This window comes from Delphinus delphis, chromosome 1 (genome assembly GCF_949987515.2).
Source record: "Delphinus delphis chromosome 1, mDelDel1.2, whole genome shotgun sequence".
In the NCBI taxonomy this organism is placed as follows: Eukaryota; Metazoa; Chordata; class Mammalia; order Artiodactyla; family Delphinidae; genus Delphinus; species Delphinus delphis.
This window is the reverse complement of record NC_082683.1, coordinates 106,966,168-106,990,621: the sequence shown is the minus strand read 5'-3', so window position 1 is coordinate 106,990,621 and position 24,454 is coordinate 106,966,168. Positions and strand designations below refer to the sequence as shown.

General features: G+C 45.6%; 3 long non-coding RNA genes and 4 other non-coding genes across 7 annotated transcripts; 4 read left to right on the top strand and 3 right to left on the bottom strand.

Moving 5' to 3' along the window:
* Nucleotides 1-879: 879 nt before the first annotated feature.
* LOC132436205 (uncharacterized) lies at nucleotides 880-10,370 on the bottom strand. The gene is made up of 3 exons (XR_009521738.1): nucleotides 10,263-10,370; nucleotides 4,771-5,585; nucleotides 880-1,339 (listed from the first exon to the last, which is right to left on the bottom strand). It is a non-coding gene; the product is annotated as an uncharacterized lncRNA (long non-coding RNA).
* Nucleotides 5,439-5,602, bottom strand: LOC132416245 (U1 spliceosomal RNA). Its single transcript, XR_009517510.1, has one exon. It is a non-coding gene; the product is annotated as a U1 spliceosomal RNA (small nuclear RNA).
* Nucleotides 5,462-14,949, top strand: LOC132436209 (uncharacterized). The gene is made up of 3 exons (XR_009521739.1): nucleotides 5,462-5,569; nucleotides 10,247-11,061; nucleotides 14,491-14,949. It is a non-coding gene; the product is annotated as an uncharacterized lncRNA (long non-coding RNA).
* Nucleotides 10,230-10,393, top strand: LOC132416189 (U1 spliceosomal RNA). Its single transcript, XR_009517484.1, has one exon. It is a non-coding gene; the product is annotated as a U1 spliceosomal RNA (small nuclear RNA).
* Nucleotides 14,950-15,899: 950 nt separating the features above from the next.
* On the bottom strand, nucleotides 15,900-15,971 carry TRNAQ-CUG (transfer RNA glutamine (anticodon CUG)). The gene has a single exon. It is a non-coding gene; the product is annotated as a tRNA-Gln (tRNA).
* A 1,334-nt stretch (nucleotides 15,972-17,305) lies between these two features.
* LOC132436216 (uncharacterized) lies at nucleotides 17,306-18,424 on the top strand. The gene is made up of 2 exons (XR_009521745.1): nucleotides 17,306-17,857; nucleotides 18,014-18,424. It is a non-coding gene; the product is annotated as an uncharacterized lncRNA (long non-coding RNA).
* TRNAN-GUU (transfer RNA asparagine (anticodon GUU)) lies at nucleotides 17,903-17,976 on the top strand. Its single transcript has one exon. It is a non-coding gene; the product is annotated as a tRNA-Asn (tRNA).
* Nucleotides 18,425-24,454: the final 6,030 nt, after the last annotated feature.

Here is a 24,454-nt window from a genome sequence, read left to right as displayed (position 1 = left end):
AGAGGCGCGGTCCGCGCGGTCCACACGGACGTGGAGGGCAGGTGAGGGGACGAGCCCGCGGCGTCCCCGCTGGACCCTGGCGACTCTGCCCGTCGCTGGCCACCGGAGGCCCCGGCCCCGCCGCCCAGGGGCGCAGCGACCGAGCCGGTGGCACCCCCTCGTCGGGTCACCCTGGGTCTCGGGGGCAAAAGGCAGAGGCTGCGCCCACTGACTCCTGCCCCCGCGAGAGGGGTTCGCACCGCACGTCCTGTAACTAACTGCGCGCTGGTCCCTGTGAGTAAAGGGTCGCGGTGCGGGGCTGTGACGTCGCTGAGCAGCCAGGGTGACAGCGTCTTAGCTTTCGGGTCGAGGGTTCCAGACCTGGATGGGAAGTACTGTATTGTATTCAGGTGCCCTATTTATTATTCCGAATATCAATGGATCCTATCCCAGTTTATACCCATTTTATTCAGAACTGCTCGCTCCTAAGTCTCCGTTGGACACGAAAAGCCGCTGTTAGGCTAAGATTTGAACCTTCACTCCAGGAAACCTCGTCCTTTCTTTCCAAGCTCAGCCAGAAAGGGGAGCCCCGGCCGCGGATTCCGGCGTCTGAGGAGACCCCAAGTCCCTGACCCACGGCCGCCCGGCCCGGCTCCTCCGGGGCCAAAGGTGAGACGAGCCGGGGCCGCTCCGAGTCCGGGACCGGCCGGCGCCCCTTCGTCCTGCCGCGACTCTGCTCCACCGAGAAGACGCCCCAGGACGTGACCGGATGGAAACACTTTTGTCCTCTACTGCTCGGTAGAAACGTATGGATGAGGCTTGTGATGAACTTGAATAGCTAATTAAAACGTTCTCTTCCAGGTGCTAAGGAGCATCTCTCTGAGTTTGAGATTTTGGAACTTTCAGAGGTTACGAAGGACCGAACGACACAGCTGTCTTTGGAGGACTTGACGAGAAAGGTGTGAGGCCGGCGAAAAGATCCGAGGAAGGGCAAGAGCAGGAAAGAGGAGAGAATGACACAGAAGGGAGAAAGGGGCTGGAAGGGAGAGGAGCTGGGCGGGCACTGCAGCGGGGGCAGTCGCTGGGTTTGGGCGACCACAGCTCCTCACTCTGGAGCGCTCCCACCCTTTACCGACCTGCCCGAGAACCCGGTTCCACCCCAAATCGCCAAGCTGCTTGCCTGGCATTTGTTCTTGCAAAGTTTCCTTCGCCGTTGGGTTTGGAGGGGTGAGGTGGGCTGTGTTGGTGTGCAAGCCAGTGGAAGTCCTGGCGGCTGCCTTGGAGACGACTGGCGGGTAGGGAAACACACAAACTCCACTCTTCCCTTTGCAGGCCGGTCTGCAGGGCCTGGGGTGGGAAACTGGAAAATCAGAGTCTCAATATTTATTTAGAGATAAGGAGATAAATAGCCAAACAGTAGGTCATGTGAGTTGAAAGTGGTTATCCCTGGAAAAAAAGAAATGTGGGATGGGATCAGGGGACTACTGTTTCCCATAACAAGTTTTGGGGCATATGTAACTTTGTACCACATGTATGATATTTTTAAAGTTCATTGCTTGTATTTTGAATATAAATTTTTATGTAGTCATATGTATCACTCTTTTAAAATTCTGGGTCTTGTGTCATGTGTAGAAATGTTTTCCACTGTAGAATCATGATTTTTATTTTTTTTACATTGGGGCATTCTTGAAGCAAGGAATTGGACCATTATTCCCCTTTTGATGAGCTGATCACATGAGCTAATATACTTGCAGATCCTCCCAGCCCAGGAGGTTACTGCTGGTCAGAGAGGATTGCTTTACTCTCTCTAGGAGGGTCCACAGCCACTCAAAAGTATCAGTAACTTAAATAAAATCCCACCGAGTCTTTATGCAGTGCTGTGCCCAAAACACAAGAGCTTACACTCAATGATTACATGTTAGTGCCGTGTGCCCAGGCATAGTCTACAAGTTTTACATGGGTTTACTCATTTGATCCTTTCAACAGGCCTATATCATATCATCGTCCTCACTTCCCACATGAGAAAACTGAGGCGTGGAAAGGTTAAGTAACTTGTCTCATCGCTCAGTCAGTGAGCGGGATTTGAAAGCAGGAATCTGAACGGAAGCCCGCCTGGCTCCACAAGATACGCTCCCAATCAAAGAGGAACAAAAATGGTAAAGATGCTTGACAAGAAATTTAAGTCTGTATATTTCTTTTGAAAAAAACACTAAGGAGGAGTCACGTAACGGGCATAAAACTGTCCTAAATATCCTCATGACCCACCTGCCTCCCAAACATCCTTCTTATCCCAACAGCTGCTCCCCGCACATCTCCAACTTAAACACAATTCCTGCCAGAACTAGATTTTTCCTTCCCTTTATCTTTTCCTCTCACCTACGCCATACTTCTTCCATAGCTATTCTGTTCCTTCACTTCCAGGTCATTCATTTTCTTTAAATTTAAAAATGTTAAATATATATATATAAAGAAGTAAATAAGCAGCCATCCATAGTCCCACCTCCTGGAATTAACTGCTGGTAACATCTTTACGTATTTTTCTTCGATTCTATTTTTAAGTTACTCTAATTTTTGCAAAAATTATATATGCTTATTATGTAAAATTCAAATGATGCAGAAAATGCAAATATGTAAAATTTTGAAACATCTGAAATTCAAAAATAACCTCTGTTAAGGTAGTTAAATATTGATGGAGTCATTTTGGTATATCTATATCTATATTTGTTTTTATAAAATTGAGCTCTTATAGATTCTAGTTTTATTTTAAAGTATGCAATTTAATAGTGCATAAAGTTAATGGAAGAAAAAGATACAAAAATGAAGAAATTGCTGAAATTTCAATCAAATTGTTTACCACAAGAGAGAGACTTTTCTAAAAGAACCCTCTAAGGCTAATAATAATAATGATAATAATTAAGACATTAAAATTTGGAATGATTCTTCTTATTACTTTTTAAAATCAAATTTCTCGAGTTGTAATTTGAAAATAATACAATGCATCCATTTCAAGTTTGATGACTTTTGACAGATGAATGTACCCACGTAACCACTACCCTGTTCAAGAAGGAAGAACATTTCCAGTACTCCAAAATGTCCTCTGCCGTCGATCCCCCTACCACTTCCTGTCCCAGGAAATCAGTGATCTAGTTCCTGTCACTATGGATTAGTTTTGCCTGTTCTAGAAATTCACATAAAGGGAACCACAGACTATGTACTCTTTTCATCACTCAGCATGATGTTTTCGGGAGTAATGCATATCGGGGCCCTGTATCAGGAATCTGTTTCATTTCATCAAAGAGTAGTTAGTATTCCTTTGAATGAATATATCACAATTATATCCGTTCACCTCGTGCTGGACATTTGCATTGATGAACAAAGCTGCTATAAACAAGTCCCGTTTGTGGGCATATGTTTCATAAATTCCATATAAAATCTTTTCTTCTTTAATACGAATTTATTTTGTGAATGGATGTTACATCCGCAAATACAAAATGTATTCAAATGTTACAAAAACCTGAAGTACAGGCTTATCTTTGATTGTTTCCTATCAGGACATACTTAATATAAGCCACACACTATGCTAGGTGTGTTATTAGATTATCTCATTTAATCTACACAAGTTCACGAAGTACGTAATATTACTTTCATATGACGCTTGCAAAATCGGCCTAGCAAATCGGAGTTGGCCCAAGCTCCAACAGAAGGCACCAGGACTGAAAAGGAGCCCTCCCCCGGAGCACCTCCCCCCCCCCCCCCCCCCCCGCGAGGTTGGGCTCCTAACCCCAGAGGCAACCCAATGTCTTCGTAATAACCTCGCTATGTCTGATAGGCCTGGAAACCAATATCCAAGCAGTTCCTAGTCCCGGTATTTATTGTTCGGCTTCTTTTGGTCAGAAACTCCTCGATCCGGGATCCAGAGCATAATACTGTGGACAACCTTGAGACTAAGGAAATCTGTTAAAAACTCTAAAAACCCGTTCTCTCATCAGTAGGGCATTGAAAGTTAACTTTCGTCTTGGTTCAGCTATTTTATATTTGAGCAGGGAAAACGCCCGCTGCTGGGGAGAAGAGCACTTTTGTTTTTTACTTTCACTTCCAATGATCTACATACTCGACCTGGGTCCTGTGCTTTTCAGTTAGTTTTCTTTGGACCTAGTTTTCTTTAGACCTACCCTTAAGTATCACCCCTTCCCCCACCTCCATCTCCATCTCCACTCGCCCATCTTCACTCCCCCTCTCCCTGACAGCACCCCCACGGGTCGCAGAGGCTTCCGGAGCTGAGCGGATCTAGGAGTGCCGTCCCCGAGGTAGCCACGCGGGGGCGACAGTCTTTTCGTCCATGGTCCTACCTTGACTGTTTGGCCCAGCAGATTCTGTTTGCCAGGACTTCGTGGATCGGCAGTGACGGTGAAGCAAGGGAATACCACATCCTGGGAAAGGAGTTTGTGAAAAGCCCACAACTGCCAACGCTGAGCCTGGGGTTTTTTCCTAAACTGTAGTTCAATAGGGAAAAAACTAAAACTACTCCTTAGTAAATGAAAAAATGTTATGTACAACTCCTGCGGCTACTTAACGAAAACGGATGTGAAGGTAATTTCTTAACTTGCCAGGCCAGTGAAGCAGGTCTCGTGCAAACTGAAGGCTGAAAGAGAACTGCTGTTTTTTGTCTATGCAAGTAAGTAGTGAGAGAAGGACTGAAAAGAAAGGCTAAAGGAACGAAAAGGAACAGGACTGAGAAATACGAAGAGACTGCTTGAGACGGAAAAAAGGAATGAGTAGGCGGGTACCTACCGAAATCCCCAGCCATGATTGCAAACGATGCAGCTGATCACTTCAGAATATTAGTTCAGAATTACAAAAGCATGGAACCGGTCAGAAGCGCATCTATCTGCTCTTTGGCTTGTCACCACACAAACCGGTAAAAAACCGGTTACGCGGCACCCGGTTATTTTCTTCGGGTCCGTTCGCGGAGCGAACGCTGACGTCCCAGTGTAGACCTAAGCTTTAACCACAGTTGCGTTTCACGTCGTTTACACAGGAAAAGCGTTCCGCGTACCGCAAAGCACAGCCGTGGTTCCGTACGACAGCCCGAATTTTCGCCGCTCAGCGGTGAAAAACTCAGTACACTACATACAGGCGAGTCGCGCGGGCGCCGCCATTTTCAGCGCAGTAACGCTGGGATCGCATTCTAATGATAACAACCGCACCCCTCACGAGACCAAATCGCGTGTTTAGCAACTCAGCTGCCGGCACTTTACAAAACGTACTGCTAACATCTGAACCCAAGCGCAGTCTCCAGCCGGGCCGCACTCACAAGTTCAGCACGTAAACAAACACCATAGCTGACCACACAGGCAGGTACCTCACAGCACCGCCGCGACAACAACAATCTATAAACCACGGAACTCGGTACACCCCGCAAGCAATTCCATAATTCTGTTTTTATACCTCATAAATATCAGGGGAAAGCGCGAACGCAGTCCCCCACTGTCACAAATTTTGCAGTCGAGTTTCCCACATTTGGGGAAATCGCAGGGGTCAGCAAATCCGAAGTGCAATGGATAAGCCTCACCCTGGGAAAACCACCTTCGTGATCATGGTATCTCCTCTGCCAGGTAAGTATGAGCTAAAGTCGCTTCGGCCCTGACACACCCTCAGGCGCCCTATACTGTACAGACACGGTCACTTTCCTCCCCGCAGCCCCGAGCCTTCCTGCCCCTTCCAGACAGCTGATCCATGCACTTGCAACCAACAGCCCTCGATTCGCTCCCATACCACGGGAGATCATGTGTTTTTCACCACCAGATCACGAACCAGCAGACCCTGCGCTGAGATATCTACATACGACACGCCCCATCCGTCAAGCCAACGGGAATTACCGCTCCCATCCAGCCCACGCCCCGCCCTACTCCGCGCCTCCCTCCTCCCACGCCGTCCAGCCAAGCCTACCAGAGGGCGGGCGCCCTCTGGGGGAAGTGACGTCGACCGCTCGCTCTTTTCCTCCCACCCGCCCCCACCCGCCCCCACCCGTTGGGGCCGTGCGCGCGTGGCTGGCTGCTTAATCTCTGTCCTGCCGAGCACCTGTCTGGCGGCCTGCTGAAGCCTGAGCACCTTTTGGGAACTGTAACGGCTTTCAATGCGCAGAATAGAGAACATTCAGGAGTCCAGGGGAAACCGGTTCCTTTCAAATCCAGTTGTCTTTGTGATGTACTATTGTGTGTACGTCTAGTAAAACGCATTAACCATTATGACTGGCGGTGAACTCTATTCCATTCTTGAAAGTTCAATTTCGTTCATCGGAAATTTCATTCCTTTTATTCCCCGTCTTCAGGTGTTGTTTTGACTCTGTCCTTGAACAGATTTGAACACCTATCTGCTACCCTCTGACTTCGGAGTCAAATACCTTCTTTAACACAGGTTCATTTGTTATCACTACGCGAGTCATAATTTTACCTTTCTCTGTAAATTATTTTTATTAATTATTATTTATTTATTTATTTTTTTTTTTTGTGGTACGCGGGCCTCTCACTGTTGTGGCCTCTCCCGTTGTGGAGCACAGGTTCCGGATGCGCAGGCTCAGCGGCCACGGCTCACGGGCCCAGGCGCTCCGCGGCATGTGGGATCTTCCCGGACTGGGGCACGAACCCTCGTCCCCTGCATCGGCAGGTGGACTCTCAACAACTGCGCCACCAGGGAAGCCCTTATCTGGCTTTCTGATACACTTTCTCATCCCTTCTAATACACACTGTATCATGTGTTTCCTGGCTTCTGTTCCCTCCCGGGAATTATAACTCCAACAAGGCTTCTGATTTGGGACTGTGTCTCCACCCATAACAAAATGTTCAGGCTGGTCCCTGGCAAGCTGGTCAGTGTGCCCCTGTGCTGCTGCCCAATTCTGTTTTTCCTCACGGGCACAGAAAGTTGATAGGACTGTTTGGACATCCTTCCAAGTTAAATCGAAGGCCACAGTTAGGGCCTGAAACCCTTCAACAAACTTACTAGGGTGTTCAGAAAATCGGCCCGTTCTCTGTTTGCATTGGGCTAAATCGGTTAAAGAAAAGGGCACATGTACTCCGATTGTCCCTTTGCCATTTGCCACTTCCCTAAGAGGGCATCCTTTTCCCGATCCTGGGTGATAAGAAGTTCCACTATGAGTTACTCCGGAGTGACTAGTCTCTCCCTCCTGGGGTAACAGGGGGTATAAAGGGACATAGGAAGGTGGAGTTTGGGATTGGTCAGAGGATCTGGAGAAGTAGGTGCCTCCGGAGAAGCAGGGGAAACTTGGCTCCCCGCGCCCCACCCCCACCCCCGGGAGCTGGGGAAGCTTAGAAGGGGATCATCTAAAATGTCAGGAGTGCTTTCTGATTCCCCAGGCTTTTGATTACAGGAGTCACATAGAGCAGGCTTTTGGTAAAGGACTATGAAGGCTTGGATATATGGAATCTCAGTCCATTTTCCCATCTTGCGACAGTAAAGATCCAATTGCAAGATGGTATTGTAATTTAGAGACCAATTTTCAGGCCATTTAACTCCATCCCCACCCCCACCCCCCCAACTTATATAAAGTCCAGGCCGTGTTACGGTAGAGTTTAAGTATTTTCCTTTTCAGCCCATCTATTTAAAAAATTTTCCGGTTTTTAAGGATACATTCCAGAGGTATTTCTTCTGGCTTAGAAGAGGACCCTCCCATGCTGAGTAACCTGCAACTGAGAGCACTCCTAGAAATGAAGTCTGGCGTCCCAGAGACATTTTACCAGGAGGCTTCTGTTGAAAGCGGGTCGGAGTGTCCTCTGAATACACTTCTTACCTAATGGGATTTTGAGCGTCGTCTACTCTCCCATCAATTCCTAACCAGAATTCTCAGGTCGACCCAGTCCCTTGCGTGAGGGGTCCCCGATAGGGGACGTTTGAACCAGTGCCAGTGCATTGCCAGGACTCTCCTTGAGGAGGATCTGTTGTCTATAAAGCTTATGTCCTATAACAAGTTTCCCTATGTTGGGGTGTATTCCTTGAGATTGAGCATTTATAAAGCCTAGGATGTGGGCTGCTTGGAAGTGGCGAGCCCAATAGGTAGTCTGTAAAGGTATGGGCTGCCAAGGCCTGGAGTGAAGAGGGTCCTAGAGGTGCAAAAAGGAACTCCTACAGGAATTGGAGTTGGGTGCAATGGAAAATGTCACGGAGGGGTCAGGACCCGAAGGCCTAGAGGTGGGAGTATTCCCACAGGGGATTTTTTGGACATAGAGTAAGGTGAGAGACTAGACAGCAAAAGAACCCAAAACCCTTTCTCCTATCTGTTTGGCAACTGCAATAAGATTGGGGAGAGCCTGATGATTCCAGCTGACACAGGCAACAGCGAGTTTGGACAATGTTTCCCATGTAATTTAACATATCAAATGAACCCAGTATGTTTAGGATCTCTCTTTGGGATGTTCCAGGTGCCCTTTGAAGCACCCCAAAGTTAGCTGGAGGTCAAAAGAACTTTAGTTAGAATTTGATACTTGGGAAGTCTGTCAAAAATCTCAAAAAGTTTTAAAACACCTGGTCAGATAGAATCAATCGTAGGTTGCTATGATACAATTATTCCTTGACCTAAGGTGAAAAAAAAGATTTCAAAAATAAATACAGATCTGGGACTTCTCTGGTGGTCCAGTGGTAAAGAATCCTCCTTCCAATGCAGGGGATGTGGGTTTCATGCCTGGTAGGGGATCCCACATGCCATGGGGCAACTAAGCCTGCACACGACAACTACCGAGCTCGTGCGCCTCAGTGAAAGAGCTCATGTGCCACAAATTACAGAGCCCACGCGTTCTGGAGCCCGCGCACCACAATTACAGAGCCCATGCGCCACAACTACGGAGCCCAGTGCTGCAACTACTGAAGCCCGCAAACCGAGAGCCCTTGCCACCATAATCAGAAGTCCGCGCACTGCAATGAAGAGTAGCCCCCGCTGTCCACAGCTAGAGAAAGCCCGCATACAACAACAAAGACCCAACACAGCCAAAAATAAATAAAATTTTTTTAAAAAAGAAAGAAAGGCTATTAAATAGTCTCTCCAAATTTTGGTAACTTGAAACTAACTTATATGATAGTGATAGGGACAGCGTAAAGGGACAAAGTAGGTAATTAAATAGTTAATCCCACCAGGGGTTTGTTGGTAAAGAAAAAAGTATGGGAGACCCCAGAAAGTTAATGATCACTCAAGAAAGCGGGTTTGCTCAACCACAAAACCAAGCAGGCCTGCTTAGCAACAAAACCATGCAACAGAGCATGAGATATGCCCCAAAACAATAAAATAATCCTGGCATGAGAGCCACATCCTGCCCAGTGAGCTCAGTAAGTTAATGACCCCTAGGCCATGCTCTCTGCACACATGAAAAACAATAATTTATGGAAAAGTGACATTTCAAAATGAAAGACTCTCTTTTTACTTAGACCTAAAATAATTAACAAATGAACCTGTGTTAAAGAAGGTATTTGACTCCGAAGTCAGAGGGTAGCAGATAGGTGTTCAAATCTGTTCAAGGACAGAGTCAAAACAACACCTGAAGACGGGGAATAAAAGGAATGAAATTTCCGATGAACGAAATTGAACTTTCAAGAATGGAATAGAGTTCACCGCCAGTCATAATGGTTAATGCGTTTTACTAGACGTACACACAATAGTACATCACAAAGACAACTGGATTTGAAAGGAACCGGTTTCCCCTGGACTCCTGAATGTTCTCTATTCTGCGCATTGAAAGCCGTTACAGTTCCCAAAAGGTGCTCAGGCTTCAGCAGGCCGCCAGACAGGTGCTCGGCAGGACAGAGATTAAGCAGCCAGCCACGCGCGCACGGCCCCAACGGGTGGGGGCGGGTGGGGGCGGGTGGGAGGAAAAGAGCGAGCGGTCGACGTCACTTCCCCCAGAGGGCGCCCGCCCTCTGGTAGGCTTGGCTGGACGGCGTGGGAGGAGGGAGGCGCGGAGTAGGGCGGGGCGTGGGCTGGATGGGAGCGGTAATTCCCGTTGGCTTGACGGATGGGGCGTGTCGTATGTAGATATCTCAGCGCAGGGTCTGCTGGTTCGTGATCTGGTGGTGAAAAACACATGATCTCCCGTGGTATGGGAGCGAATCGAGGGCTGTTGGTTGCAAGTGCATGGATCAGCTGTCTGGAAGGGGCAGGAAGGCTCGGGGCTGCGGGGAGGAAAGTGACCGTGTCTGTACAGTATAGGGCGCCTGAGGGTGTGTCAGGGCCGAAGCGACTTTAGCTCATACTTACCTGGCAGAGGAGATACCATGATCACGAAGGTGGTTTTCCCAGGGTGAGGCTTATCCATTGCACTTCGGATTTGCTGACCCCTGCGATTTCCCCAAATGTGGGAAACTCGACTGCAAAATTTGTGACAGTGGGGGACTGCGTTCGCGCTTTCCCCTGATATTTATGAGGTATAAAAACAGAATTATGGAATTGCTTGCGGGGTGTACCGAGTTCCGTGGTTTATAGATTGTTGTTGTCGCGGCGGTGCTGTGAGGTACCTGCCTGTGTGGTCAGCTATGGTGTTTGTTTACGTGCTGAACTTGTGAGTGCGGCCCGGCTGGAGACTGCGCTTGGGTTCAGATGTTAGCAGTACGTTTTGTAAAGTGCCGGCAGCTGAGTTGCTAAACACGCGATTTGGTCTCGTGAGGGGTGCGGTTGTTATCATTAGAATGCGATCCCAGCGTTACTGCGCTGAAAATGGCGGCGCCCGCGCGACTCGCCTGTATGTAGTGTACTGAGTTTTTCACCGCTGAGCGGCGAAAATTCGGGCTGTCGTACGGAACCACGGCTGTGCTTTGCGGTACGCGGAACGCTTTTCCTGTGTAAACGACGTGAAACGCAACTGTGGTTAAAGCTTAGGTCTACACTGGGACGTCAGCGTTCGCTCCGCGAACGGACCCGAAGAAAATAACCGGGTGCCGCGTAACCGGTTTTTTACCGGTTTGTGTGGTGACAAGCCAAAGAGCAGATAGATGCGCTTCTGACCGGTTCCATGCTTTTGTAATTCTGAACTAATATTCTGAAGTGATCAGCTGCATCGTTTGCAATCATGGCTGGGGATTTCGGTAGGTACCCGCCTACTCATTCCTTTTTTCCGTCTCAAGCAGTCTCTTCGTATTTCTCAGTCCTGTTCCTTTTCGTTCCTTTAGCCTTTCTTTTCAGTCCTTCTCTCACTACTTACTTGCATAGACAAAAAACAGCAGTTCTCTTTCAGCCTTCAGTTTGCACGAGACCTGCTTCACTGGCCTGGCAAGTTAAGAAATTACCTTCACATCCGTTTTCGTTAAGTAGCCGCAGGAGTTGTACATAACATTTTTTCATTTACTAAGGAGTAGTTTTAGTTTTTTCCCTATTGAACTACAGTTTAGGAAAAAACCCCAGGCCCAGCGTTGGCAGTTGTGGGCTTTTCACAAACTCCTTTCCCAGGATGTGGTATTCCCTTGCTTCACCGTCACTGCCGATCCACGAAGTCCTGGCAAACAGAATCTGCTGGGCCAAACAGTCAAGGTAGGACCATGGACGAAAAGACTGTCGCCCCCGCGTGGCTACCTCGGGGACGGCACTCCTAGATCCGCTCAGCTCCGGAAGCCTCTGCGACCCGTGGGGGTGCTGTCAGGGAGAGGGGGAGTGAAGATGGGCGAGTGGAGATGGAGATGGAGGTGGGGGAAGGGGTGATACTTAAGGGTAGGTCTAAAGAAAACTAGGTCCAAAGAAAACTAACTGAAAAGCACAGGACCCAGGTCGAGTATGTAGATCATTGGAAGTGAAAGTAAAAAACAAAAGTGCTCTTCTCCCCAGCAGCGGGCGTTTTCCCTGCTCAAATATAAAATAGCTGAACCAAGACGAAAGTTAACTTTCAATGCCCTACTGATGAGAGAACGGGTTTTTAGAGTTTTTAACAGATTTCCTTAGTCTCAAGGTTGTCCACAGTATTATGCTCTGGATCCCGGATCGAGGAGTTTCTGACCAAAAGAAGCCGAACAATAAATACCGGGACTAGGAACTGCTTGGATATTGGTTTCCAGGCCTATCAGACATAGCGAGGTTATTACGAAGACATTGGGTTGCCTCTGGGGTTAGGAGCCCAACCTCGCGGGGGGGGGGGGGGGGGGAGGTGCTCCGGGGGAGGGCTCCTTTTCAGTCCTGGTGCCTTCTGTTGGAGCTTGGGCCAACTCCGATTTGCTAGGCCGATTTTGCAAGCGTCATATGAAAGTAATATTACGTACTTCGTGAACTTGTGTAGATTAAATGAGATAATCTAATAACACACCTAGCATAGTGTGTGGCTTATATTAAGTATGTCCTGATAGGAAACAATCAAAGATAAGCCTGTACTTCAGGTTTTTGTAACATTTGAATACATTTTGTATTTGCGGATGTAACATCCATTCACAAAATAAATTCGTATTAAAGAAGAAAAGATTTTATATGGAATTTATGAAACATATGCCCACAAACGGGACTTGTTTATAGCAGCTTTGTTCATCAATGCAAATGTCCAGCACGAGGTGAACGGATATAATTGTGATATATTCATTCAAAGGAATACTAACTACTCTTTGATGAAATGAAACAGATTCCTGATACAGGGCCCCGATATGCATTACTCCCGAAAACATCATGCTGAGTGATGAAAAGAGTACATAGTCTGTGGTTCCCTTTATGTGAATTTCTAGAACAGGCAAAACTAATCCATAGTGACAGGAACTAGATCACTGATTTCCTGGGACAGGAAGTGGTAGGGGGATCGACGGCAGAGGACATTTTGGAGTACTGGAAATGTTCTTCCTTCTTGAACAGGGTAGTGGTTACGTGGGTACATTCATCTGTCAAAAGTCATCAAACTTGAAATGGATGCATTGTATTATTTTCAAATTACAACTCGAGAAATTTGATTTTAAAAAGTAATAAGAAGAATCATTCCAAATTTTAATGTCTTAATTATTATCATTATTATTATTAGCCTTAGAGGGTTCTTTTAGAAAAGTCTCTCTCTTGTGGTAAACAATTTGATTGAAATTTCAGCAATTTCTTCATTTTTGTATCTTTTTCTTCCATTAACTTTATGCACTATTAAATTGCATACTTTAAAATAAAACTAGAATCTATAAGAGCTCAATTTTATAAAAACAAATATAGATATAGATATACCAAAATGACTCCATCAATATTTAACTACCTTAACAGAGGTTATTTTTGAATTTCAGATGTTTCAAAATTTTACATATTTGCATTTTCTGCATCATTTGAATTTTACATAATAAGCATATATAATTTTTGCAAAAATTAGAGTAACTTAAAAATAGAATCGAAGAAAAATACGTAAAGATGTTACCAGCAGTTAATTCCAGGAGGTGGGACTATGGATGGCTGCTTATTTACTTCTTTATATATATATATTTAACATTTTTAAATTTAAAGAAAATGAATGACCTGGAAGTGAAGGAACAGAATAGCTATGGAAGAAGTATGGCGTAGGTGAGAGGAAAAGATAAAGGGAAGGAAAAATCTAGTTCTGGCAGGAATTGTGTTTAAGTTGGAGATGTGCGGGGAGCAGCTGTTGGGATAAGAAGGATGTTTGGGAGGCAGGTGGGTCATGAGGATATTTAGGACAGTTTTATGCCCGTTACGTGACTCCTCCTTAGTGTTTTTTTCAAAAGAAATATACAGACTTAAATTTCTTGTCAAGCATCTTTACCATTTTTGTTCCTCTTTGATTGGGAGCGTATCTTGTGGAGCCAGGCGGGCTTCCGTTCAGATTCCTGCTTTCAAATCCCGCTCACTGACTGAGCGATGAGACAAGTTACTTAACCTTTCCACGCCTCAGTTTTCTCATGTGGGAAGTGAGGACGATGATATGATATAGGCCTGTTGAAAGGATCAAATGAGTAAACCCATGTAAAACTTGTAGACTATGCCTGGGCACACGGCACTAACATGTAATCATTGAGTGTAAGCTCTTGTGTTTTGGGCACAGCACTGCATAAAGACTCGGTGGGATTTTATTTAAGTTACTGATACTTTTGAGTGGCTGTGGACCCTCCTAGAGAGAGTAAAGCAATCCTCTCTGACCAGCAGTAACCTCCTGGGCTGGGAGGATCTGCAAGTATATTAGCTCATGTGATCAGCTCATCAAAAGGGGAATAATGGTCCAATTCCTTGCTTCAAGAATGCCCCAATGTAAAAAAAATAAAAATCATGATTCTACAGTGGAAAACATTTCTACACATGACACAAGACCCAGAATTTTAAAAGAGTGATACATATGACTACATAAAAATTTATATTCAAAATACAAGCAATGAACTTTAAAAATATCATACATGTGGTACAAAGTTACATATGCCCCAAAACTTGTTATGGGAAACAGTAGTCCCCTGATCCCATCCCACATTTCTTTTTTTCCAGGGATAACCACTTTCAACTCACATGACCTACTGTTTGGCTATTTATCTCCTTATCTCTAAATAAATATTGAGACTCTGATTTTCCAGTTTCCCACCCCAGGCCCTGCAGACCGGCCTGCAAAGGGAAGAGTGGAGTTTGTGTGTTTCCCTACCCGCCAGTCGTCTCCAAGGCAGCCGCCAGGACTTCCACTGGCTTGCACACCAACACAGCCCACCTCACCCCTCCAAACCCAACGGCGAAGGAAACTTTGCAAGAACAAATGCCAGGCAAGCAGCTTGGCGATTTGGGGTGGAACCGGGTTCTCGGGCAGGTCGGTAAAGGGTGGGAGCGCTCCAGAGTGAGGAGCTGTGGTCGCCCAAACCCAGCGACTGCCCCCGCTGCAGTGCCCGCCCAGCTCCTCTCCCTTCCAGCCCCTTTCTCCCTTCTGTGTCATTCTCTCCTCTTTCCTGCTCTTGCCCTTCCTCGGATCTTTTCGCCGGCCTCACACCTTTCTCGTCAAGTCCTCCAAAGACAGCTGTGTCGTTCGGTCCTTCGTAACCTCTGAAAGTTCCAAAATCTCAAACTCAGAGAGATGCTCCTTAGCACCTGGAAGAGAACGTTTTAATTAGCTATTCAAGTTCATCACAAGCCTCATCCATACGTTTCTACCGAGCAGTAGAGGACAAAAGTGTTTCCATCCGGTCACGTCCTGGGGCGTCTTCTCGGTGGAGCAGAGTCGCGGCAGGACGAAGGGGCGCCGGCCGGTCCCGGACTCGGAGCGGCCCCGGCTCGTCTCACCTTTGGCCCCGGAGGAGCCGGGCCGGGCGGCCGTGGGTCAGGGACTTGGGGTCTCCTCAGACGCCGGAATCCGCGGCCGGGGCTCCCCTTTCTGGCTGAGCTTGGAAAGAAAGGACGAGGTTTCCTGGAGTGAAGGTTCAAATCTTAGCCTAACAGCGGCTTTTCGTGTCCAACGGAGACTTAGGAGCGAGCAGTTCTGAATAAAATGGGTATAAACTGGGATAGGATCCATTGATATTCGGAATAATAAATAGGGCACCTGAATACAATACAGTACTTCCCATCCAGGTCTGGAACCCTCGACCCGAAAGCTAAGACGCTGTCACCCTGGCTGCTCAGCGACGTCACAGCCCCGCACCGCGACCCTTTACTCACAGGGACCAGCGCGCAGTTAGTTACAGGACGTGCGGTGCGAACCCCTCTCGCGGGGGCAGGAGTCAGTGGGCGCAGCCTCTGCCTTTTGCCCCCGAGACCCAGGGTGACCCGACGAGGGGGTGCCACCGGCTCGGTCGCTGCGCCCCTGGGCGGCGGGGCCGGGGCCTCCGGTGGCCAGCGACGGGCAGAGTCGCCAGGGTCCAGCGGGGACGCCGCGGGCTCGTCCCCTCACCTGCCCTCCACGTCCGTGTGGACCGCGCGGACCGCGCCTCTCCGGGACGCGGGAGCGGGAAAGCACGTCCCATCTGAGGAGTAAAAAAGTCCTTCTTCTAACTAAGCAGAAAGGTCCCACCGAGATTTGAACTCGGATCGCTGGATTCAGAGTCCAGAGTGCTCACCATTACACCATGGAACCTGCTCGAAACGTGCTCGCTCTATGCCGCCAGAGATGGGGAAGTACTTATTTAGCCTCCACGCGTCCCAGCGATAATCCCAGGGCATTTCTTCTACGGTCCCGACAAGACTTGAATACGGTTGACCCGCGTGGGTGGTCCTCCGTCTTGCTTTCTCTCTGCTCCTCTCCTTTGATTGACTTCTCTCAGTTCACTTGCACCTCAGAAAACGAGGTAAAATCCACTTTGGGCTTCGGGCCAGGGAAGAGCCCCTGAAAGTCTCCATCATAAACCACATATTCTGCCTCAGTTTGCCAGAGTGTCCCATCCTGAGGTAAAATTTCTGCAGATAATAGTGTTACTTTTCTTCGCCTTCACACTTTTCCCATTGCCCAGAGAGGGCAGACGATTGTCAGCGCAGGACTTGGGACTTCCTGGGTCCCTTGGCTACACAGCACCGATGACACTCCAAAGCTGCCACCACCTCCTACGTGTAATATATAAAGTGTGTCCGCAGTGGAATGGGCATGGGAGGCAGGAGACCTCTCCTTTTCTTCTTCATACACTTCTGATGAAGGGGGGCTAAGTTTTTCTTACCACTGTAGATTTGTTAGATTTACCGCGCAAGTAAAAATTAACGTTTACACCAAACACTGAGACAAACCAGGCCATACTCACCAGGGGTGACTCAAAATCAACGACATGCTGTGGAGGCCACAAGGCAGCGCTCTGACACTTCGGCAGTCACAGACTCTTTCCTCACAGCGTGGGCAAGTCAGTTTCATTCCAATTTCTTAATATATCATGACCCAGAAGTCGCACGGCTTAAAAGAAGTGTACACATACCCAGGTACCCAAGAGCACTCATTGCTGGGTCATAGAGCACGTGCCTCCGAGTTGTCTGACAGTGTATACAGTATTTATGTACACAAAATACCACCACACTAAATATTCACATGTGTAATAGGTATAAGTCCACACTATGTCTCAAAATAATAATCTGCGTTATTTCATTTCCCCTTTACTTCTTCATTTTCTCCCAAAGCCATTCCTCCCCTTATCCAATACACAGAACAGAAAAATTCGCATTAAAAGAAAAGAGCCGTCGGCCAAAAAACAGAGTCAGTAAGATGCCCAGTGTTGCTGGGAGACGTCCCAGGGACTGGACAAGAGTTGACTCAAGGAGGAAGGAGGCCCTTGTTACCAGGAGGAAGTTCACAGCACCGGGCTGAGGAGAAGATGAAACTTCCTTCTGGAAAATCAAGAAGCTGGGCGGCAACAAACAACACGAAGCGCTCCTCCAGGAGAACTTCAAGGTCAGTCAAGGTTTATGAGTGCAAGGACCACAAGGGGTCTCTGGCTGATACAGGAAGAAAAGAAATCCGTGGAAAGGACGTTGAGGGATCACAGAATGGCCGGGAAACCCGGAGCGTCCTGCTGAGTGCCAGACCCTGTTCTGGGCGTGGGGACGCAGGGGCGACCATCACGGCGACTGCTGCCGTTGTGGAAATCGCGTGACGGACACAGGAAACCAAAACACCACACGGGCCCCCGGAGGCCTCTCGGGAGGGTGGGCAAAGTCACATTCATTGGGTGTCGGCGAGGAAACCGGAAGAGCCGTCATGGATGCCCACCGGGAGTTCAGCTATCCTTGGACCCCATTCGGTTCAGGCGCGGAGGGTCCCGGCCCGGGCTCCGGGTGTCTCCGGGGGCGCTGGCATCTGAGGCGAGTGAGGGGCAAGGCGGGGTCAGGCCATTCTGCTGCCCTTTTAGTTTCGGATAAGGCACCTGAGGCACCAGTTTCAAACAGGATAAAGAACATCATTCATCGCTCTAAACCTTCCGTTTTTCCGAGGCTTTCGAACGGGCACCGTTCTCCTGCGGGACAGGCGGCACATCCTGGGAATTAGTAAGTGTCTACTGCAAAGAGAGTCCAGAAAATGCATGTGCTGTTGTCTCTGTGGCGCAATCGGTTAGCGCGTTCGGCTGTTAACCGAAAGGTTGGTGGTTCGAGCCCACCCAGGGACGGTGGGAGAGTTTTCTTTTCTTTTTTCTTTTTCCCCAGAACCCATCCAGCGTTTTCGGTGCTGAATACCATTCCAGGTGTTCCATGCTGATTATTACCTGTACATCTGCTCCCACAAAGTTTACCGAACTGTCTTCGGGGTCCTGTCCACCTCACCACTGCTGCCAGTCTTGGGCCACCCCGACTTCCCAGCTCTATTGTCTGTCGTCTCTACTGGACTCCATACTTGCCTAACTCACGACCTCCTGAAAGAGATCAAGGAAGCCACGGTCTGGTGGGATAAAGTCTTTATTCTGCCAAGTCTGTAGACTTGGACAAGAAAGTTATATGTTATGTGCCTCAAATTTTTCATCTCTGAACGTTAGTACTTGTTCTGTGAATGATGTTATAAGTGAGCTCATGATCATAATTCTCCTCTGCATTGTTTCTGATAAAGGCCTTTCTTCCATGGTTGTGTATTACTTGGTTTCATGGTTTCACGATGACGAATATGCTGCAACCATCATTATTGTACACACACCTCTGACCACTCGTGCAGGTGTTTCCATAGCTTAGAGAACTGGAAGTGCAAGTGCTACCTTTAGTGTTTCTATGCTTCTAATGTTGGTAAATGCTTCAAATTTTCCTTCCACAGAAGTGGGACTGAATCATATTCCATTTTATTTTCCAGTCTTTCAATGTCCCTTTCTTCATTTACTTGCCAACTCAGCAATCTTTGTATACATCTCTGTATGATAGTCTAACTAATAAAGGGAGCAGTGCCCTCCCGACATAACTAAGGGGAAGGACAACAGAGGGACATTTTGGGCATTACACAGAGATATTCTATTGCATATGTTCGAAAGCTCAACATTCAATATTTTTAAAATCCTCCAAGAACTGTAATTGTTTTCTCTGCTGACCTAGTCAACAGGGTCCAGAGAAGACTGCCCAGAATGACCTCTTTGATAACGTCCTGCCAAGCAACTTATCCAAAGAGAAGAATCTCGCTGATCCCAGAGGTTTTTACCTTCTCCCGTTTTCTCTTTTATTTATAAATTTTGCTTATACTTTTAATTTGATGAAAACAATCTAATGCCTGTCCTTCCTCGTATAAAAAGGGGAATTAGCATGGGAATAAGTGTTTCTGTGTTATTCCTTGTCAGTTTTTTGTTTGTTTGTTTGTTTCTGTGTTTTTTGGCTGTGACTATAAAACTTAGCCCATGTAAGACACATCGTGGGAGCCAACAGAATCCTGCCCCCCCACAGGTTCCTGCTTCAGACCTGGACCCTTAGAGTTATTAGCTCATGTTTGCTCTGTTCTGTTAAATCTCATGTGCAGAAATTGAGCATTTTGGCTTTTTCATACTGTGTGGTTACTGAACAAGGATTTTCTCTCTCTCTCTCTCCGTCTCATTTGTGCATCACTAATTTCTCTTCTCAGTGCGGGATTCTGGTTTTAATTCTAGGAAGTGAACTTCTGGGGATAATCCCTGTTGGGGGGTGGTTTACAGGGATCTATTCCCTGTTAGGTAGAAGATGACAGCTAATCTGGACCATGAGTCTTTCTTGTCTGATGCTTGTCCTGAGGATTCTGGTATTTCCTGGTATGTGACACCACAGCAGTGAGAAGCTGTCCACCTCTTGTCTTTCCTCTATTTGGTAAAAACCGCGTGGGCCAAGGCAATCCTTGTCAATAACTGCAAAAGTGTAGTAGCTACAATAAGGATGATCTTAATATGCAATGGTTCCCTCAAAAGGAGCTCCACAGTAATAAGGGGATTAATACAGGAAGAATATTGAATTTTTAGCATGGAATACGCAGCTTTCTTTCATTGGTATACTCAAGTTTCTAAATAACTGAAAAAAGTCAAACAAATGTCCTTTAGGGATTACTTAAATCAGACTACAGAAAGCAGAGGAAAGACATTTATATCATTACAAACAAGCAACAAAGCCAGCAACATGAGCACTTGTGACACCCCTACAAGTCAAGAGTTAAAGTTTCCAGAACTGTAAGCCAGTTCAGTCCTTAATACAGATGGATGAGGAGCACTGACGTCATGCACAGATACGTACCCTGGAGACTCAAAAGCATATCACAGAAGCACTCTGATTTTCACTAACGAGCTTCCTTCAAAGACTTAATGTGGCTTACTTATTTCATTTTGTTTCCCTCACTGTTAGTTGCTGTTAATACATATCGTTGCCTCTGCTTTCACCTTAAATAATGCGCACTAGTTTGATGAATTTTTCCCCTTTAAATATATTTTCTCAGAAACAAAACAATATACTTTCTATTCCTTAGGATAGAATAGACAAATTTGGCCTCTAAAAATTTAAATTAATTAAAAAGTAATTTCCCAATTAATTTCAGAATAGTAATAATCAGTTACGTAAATATAAAATAAGAAAATTAAGAATTTCTGGGAAAAATGCATTACTACTTATGCTTTCAATGTGGTATTTATATGAGGAAAAATTTTGTTGTTGAATTGGTGACAAGGAACTATAACAGATTTAGCTGTAGATTAAATTAATGGTCTTGATTACTGGGAAGAACAGTGAGAAACGAAATGAAATTGATTACAAAGACGACCGTTAATTCTTTTAAGCAATGTAAATAATTTATACATTTTATATATAATGACATTTAAAATGTTTATGTCATGTGGTGTGTTTATATCGAGGTTACTCATAAAACTTAGATTGGTTTAATAATTTTGGTCTAAAAATGACTACATTTTTTTTTTCAGATTATCTTATAATGTAGAAAATAATGGTGGTGTAATATTCTGGAACGTAAGTCTTGGCTTTATTTTAGCTTGAACATCTGAGTTAAGTTGGACTTCTTTTTTTTTTTTTTTTTTTTTTTTTTTTTAATTTTTATTTATTTATTTATGGCTGTGTTGGGTCTTTGTTTCTGTGCGAGGGCTTTCTCTAGTTGTGGCAAGCGGGGGCCACTCTTCATCGCGGTGCGCAGGCCTCTCACTATCACGGCCTCTCTTGTTGCGGAGCATAGGCTCCAGACGCGCAGGCTCAGTAATTGTGGCTCACGGGCCCAGTTGCTCCGCGGCATGTGGGAAGGTTGGACTTCTTAAATGTCTTATACTGGTTGTACCAGTTAAATAAGGAAACATATTCAGGAAGATTTCAATGTCATTGAAAAAATCATTAAAATTTATGTGTTGAAGTATATTAAATATACTAGTCAAGTACATTAAATATACTAATATCTTTAAAGAGGAATGAATACTTGTAATTCTAGAAACCAGACGATTCAATTATTCCGCTTACAATTTCTGGTAAATATTTTTAGGTGTCATCTAATATGTGATTCCATATATACGAATATATGATTCCAACATTCTCAGGTTCCAACATGTGTCAGCTTAAATTACAAATTCAACATCTCGAGTTAAATTTAAATCTTTGACTAACAATTAAATTGATTTAATTAACGAATCATCTTTGGTTGCCTGCAAATTCTCTCTGTCTTTGTCCTTCCCGTTTGCCCTGATTTCCTGATAGGTTGGCTGACAACAGCGCTTTCGTTGGGGAATGCTGTTGTTTTCTGGGTTCACATATATTTCTATATTTTGTAGGTTTGCGGCTGGTGCTGTGGCTATTCTTATGTGTTCCCTTGACAAAAGTTCAGTAGCATGGCTTGTGTTTTCACTGCTCTGACACGGCAGAATCATAACCTTAATGCTGCGCACTGCACAGCCTCTGAAACCTTCTCAATCGCCTCCTTGCTTCTCGTTACACATTCATTTTCGCATGGCCCTTGCTTTTTATCACAGCAAGCACCAAAATCCAGCTTTGCACAGAAATGATATCATTGAAAAGAATGTAGGATAATCTAATGTTGGCAGATTTTACTATGTAAATTACACCTCAATAAAGCTTACTTTTAACAAAAAAGGACAAACAAAACCAAATGTTGACAGGATGGAGAGCACTGGAAATTCTTATTCATTTCTGGAAAGGGTATAAAAAAAAGTTCAACAGGTTGGAAGAAAATTTGGCAGCATCAGCTGAGGGTCATCCATACACAGTTATATGCTGTGGCCCAGAAATCGTACCTTTAGCTGTGCTACACCTTTGACCTGTGCTCTCCAATATGATAGGGACAAGCCACATGTAGCTACTGAACACTTGAAAGTTGCTAGGGCCACAGGTTGTAAGGATAATATTCTGATGTAGTAAGTCTCCTAAAGCATTAAAATAGATTAAACTAGAAAAATCAAAATTCCTTGTGACAGGTTGGAAAACTAATAAAGGGAAACGTCACTAAAATGAAGTCGGGAGACCAGAAGTGGGAGCTCTCATGGGGTACCACTCAAGTTCAAAGACAGGAAGTATCATCAATTATAGACCCAGACAGAAGAAGCATCAATAGGAAAGAATCATGGATTACAGGCCCCAACAGTAAAACATGTACGTTGCATCTCCTGCAGGAAACCAGCAACTTGGCAATGAGAAACCATCATCACCCTGAACTTTCACTTTTCTTCAAAGGGCTTGGTTTCAAAACAACCTCCCTCAGCTTCTTCCTCTTTCTGTTAAGTAAGGTTCCTTCCTGTCTTCTATTTGTGAGACTTGCCTATGGCTTTTGCTATAGCTTGCTTGTCCTGAATTGCAATTCTTCCGCTATTGCTGAATAAACCCTTTTTGCTGGAAAAAAACAAAAACAATCCCAACTTTTATATATTTTTACATTTATAAAGTTTTTACATTTATTTTGCTTCTTTGTTTTGAGCTGCGTTGGGTCTCCATTGTTCGGCTATGGCTTTCTCTAGTTGCAGTGATTGGGGCCTACTCTTCATCGTGGTGGCTTCTTTTGTGGCGGAGGATGGGATCTCGGCGCGCAGGCATCAGTAGTTGTGGCATGAGGGCTCAGTAGTTGTGGCTCACGGGTTGTAGAGCGTAGGTTCAGTGGCTGGGGTGCACGGGCTTAGTTCTTCCACAACACGTGGGATCTTCCCAGACCAGGACTTGACCCCGTGTCCCCTGCCTTGGCAGGCGGATTCTTAACCAATGTGCAACCAGGGAAGCCCCCAAAAGTATTATTTTTAAAGTCAACACTGGCATTATTCTGCTGGAATGGAGTGCCCTAGAAAAATCTGTATATTCACCAAAAGTCAAAAGAAAATGTTCATACCTTTTCAGAATATCCTCAACTGGAAACAAGTGAAATGTCCAACAGTAGAAATCTATGTAGAGTTATAACCTTACAAGGAATACACAGAGAGAAAAATTAGTACGTGAAAAATAGGGTTAAATTTCATAGACATAATGTTGAGTGAAAGAAGTCAGACCCATGCCCCTCCAGGCCCCCAAACCCAGTGCACACCCTGTGAACCAATTTATGTGAAAGTAACAGGCAGAGAGGTTGGGAGGGGTATGTGCGTGATTCCTCTGAGCTCTTGCATGGGAAGAGTCATGAGGAAGCCTTTTGAGGTCTGGTCATTTTCCATACCTTAGTTATTCAGGTTGCTTCATCAGTTATTCACGTTGGTGTACACTGGTAATGGTTTGGGAACTGTACACTCTTTGTACTTTATGCATATTATGCCTCATTTTTTAAAAATTTAATGCCACTTGGTTATTGTTAAAGTGATGTTGATACTTTTTCTTCGGCTTTATCCTGGGCTAGGAGGAAAAGTAAGTTCAAAGTAGTTAGTGGGATATTTTTGTTGTCCTCAGATTTTTGGCTTCCCTTCAGTATCAGATGTCTGACTACTTACTTATATGTTGCTCACAACCATGACCCTAAGCTGACATTCCACTGTTCATACTGCGGCAAAGAGAGAAGCAAGAGTTCATGATCAAATCTTGCTCTGTTAAGAATCAATATGAGTCAAGGAAGGGGGAGGGTATATGAAATTGAGAAATTCTGTTGAGGAAAGTAGTTCAATTAGGCTTAAGTAACTCAGAGGTGCCAAAGGGAGGACACTGGTAGGTCGTCCACAAAGAACAGCCGCCACATTCACGTCACCACTAAACTCTGAAGAATTTTTGGAGCCTCCACACATAGCAAATGCGTTTACCTGATTAGTTCGGAATGTCACGAGATTAACCCGTCCAGACTAGGTGTTTGATGGCTTTCAGCTATCTGTTCCTCAAGGAAAGGGAAAACTCCTCTTTGTCAGACTTTGTGTGTGTTTGTGTGTGTGTGTGTGTGTGTGTGTGTGTGTTTCCTGTCTTCTCTTTTCTGGCACTTTTATAAATCCTGTCTTTTTTAATGACAACATCCTAATAACTGTCTCCCATTTTTATTAGGAACCATGTGAGCTAACTCAATCAAAATCACTTTACTACTTGAAGTAAGTCAGAAAGAGGGAAAGAAATATCGTATATTAATGCATATATATGGAACCTAGAAAAATGGTACAGATGAACCGGTTTGCAGGGCAGAAAGAGAGACACAGCTGTAGAGAACAAACATATGGACACCAACGCAGAGAAAGTGGCAGAGGGGTTCGTGGTGCTGGGGTG